Source organism: Diaphorina citri, unplaced genomic scaffold (assembly GCF_000475195.1).
Source record: "Diaphorina citri unplaced genomic scaffold, Diaci psyllid genome assembly version 1.1 scaffold825, whole genome shotgun sequence".
NCBI lineage: Eukaryota > Metazoa > Arthropoda > Insecta > Hemiptera > Psyllidae > Diaphorina > Diaphorina citri.
In genome coordinates this window covers 79,002-80,957 of record NW_007378257.1, presented here as the reverse complement: position 1 = coordinate 80,957, position 1,956 = coordinate 79,002, and positions in this window count along the sequence as shown.

The following is a 1,956-nucleotide window of genomic DNA, read 5'->3' as shown; positions in this document are numbered from 1 at the left end:
GTTGTAAGGTTCCTCTCTGCTTCTTAAACTTCCAACCCATCACTTTCCTTCCGGTGTTAGACCTTTATTTGTTAGACCGTGTTGTATTTTTTTTTTACCATTGAGGTAGCTTTAGGTCAGCTTTGTTTACGACAGGGACATTTTCCAAACCTTTTTTCTGATGTCCATAGTAAGAAAAGGAAAGGTTTCAAGATGTGAAAATTTCCAAGAGATAAACCGGGGAAAGTTTTTTTGTGGTCAAATGAAAAGATTTACAACTTGGCGGTCGTTCTCCTTGCAGTGTTTGTCCGAAATTTTCAGAAGAAGTTTTCGCTCTACAACTATAGGAACCCCAAATTTAGCCCTTTACAACTTGGCGGTCGTTCTCCTTGCAGTGTTTGTCCGAAATTTTCAGAAGTTTTTACTCGCTATACAACTATAGGAACCACAAATTTAGCCCTAAATTTAACGCAAAAACAAATGATGTTTTCCAGTCTAGTGATTTGAACCCTTGTCATCCTTACCACCCTCCTCAGGGGATTTACAACTTGGCGGTCGTTCTCCTTGCAGTGTTTGTCCGAAATTTTCAGAAGTTTTTACTCGCTATACAACTATAGGAACCACAAATAGAGCCTTAAATTTAACGCAAAAACAAATGATGTTTTCCAGTCTAGTGATTTGAACCCTTATGTCATCCTTACCACCCTCCTCAGGGGAAGGTTTTATGTCAAAAGTGTTCTCTATTTACATCAAATTTCGCAACCGTCAAAGTATCGTGTTTCAGTATTTTGATAGTTGTTGTCCTTTGTAGACCTCATTTGGAACATCAGCTCTTGTTTCTTTGAGTTAAAGTGAAAATCCAAAGAAAACCCCTAATTAGCTTTGAATGGAATAAGTAGATAACCAACATTGGTGTTGGTTTGTCTAATGCTTGTTCTGCTAATTCTACAATACGGTGGTGTTGTTTTCAAGTGAATCGTGCTACCATACAAAAAAGCGCGAACTATTGTTCGCTTACATTCAACATGAGACGAGAAACCCATCCATTTTGTTCTCTAGTTAGTAAAGAAAGGAACGTGACTTTTTCATTTACTCGAGAAAACATGCACACAGGACAGAAGTTTCATCCAAATTGAACTTTAATTTTCCACTTGCACACAATTCATTAATTTCCACCTCAGCTACATAGATCTCGTATTGTGTTTGTTTGCTTCAAGCTACTTCTTCTAAATCCTCTTTCTCTCGTCCTTCTCTTTACTTGACAAGCCTCGTACATACTACACTTTGCACGTACTTGAGTTACAGTTTACATTAGACATTTCTTAGTTGGAAGTAAAGAGCATCATGACTTTATGCATAGACGAATTTTGGTGATCGCAAGGTCTAACAGTTCTGTTTCTTATGATCTTATGAAGTTCGGTATTTTGCAAGGGAATTTTTTTATTTGTAGCTAGTATAGCTATTGTATTTAAATTTAAAAAGATTCCAAATGTCAGTTCACTCTGGATGAGGTCACCGAGTCGATTTATATTTATTTGTCGCTTAGCTGTTTACCTACTTTCCGTATGTGTGGTATATAAATATAAATAGAGAAAGAAAAACTACAACTCTCACCACCAAGTATTTTACTTTCAAAGAAAATGCATTTTCGAAAAATGGAGGAGAGAAAAAAAGGGATGTGTCATCTCGAATTTATATTTATCTTCATTTCTATTAGGTTTGTTTACCATTCCATGGTTTGTTTACGTTGCAAATTGGATAAATGGTACTCTCGGAACAAAAATTCGAGACCGTGTCTGAATGCAATTTATCAAACAATTTTCACGATTTATCCGTTACATACGGAGGAGTCTGTATCTGTAGCTGTATTATCTCCATTTTGGTATTGGTAGCTCCTTGGAAAATATCTCCAATGTTTGTATTTCATACATATTTACACGTGAGATCCCGTTCATCTTTTGCATTTGTAGATCAAGT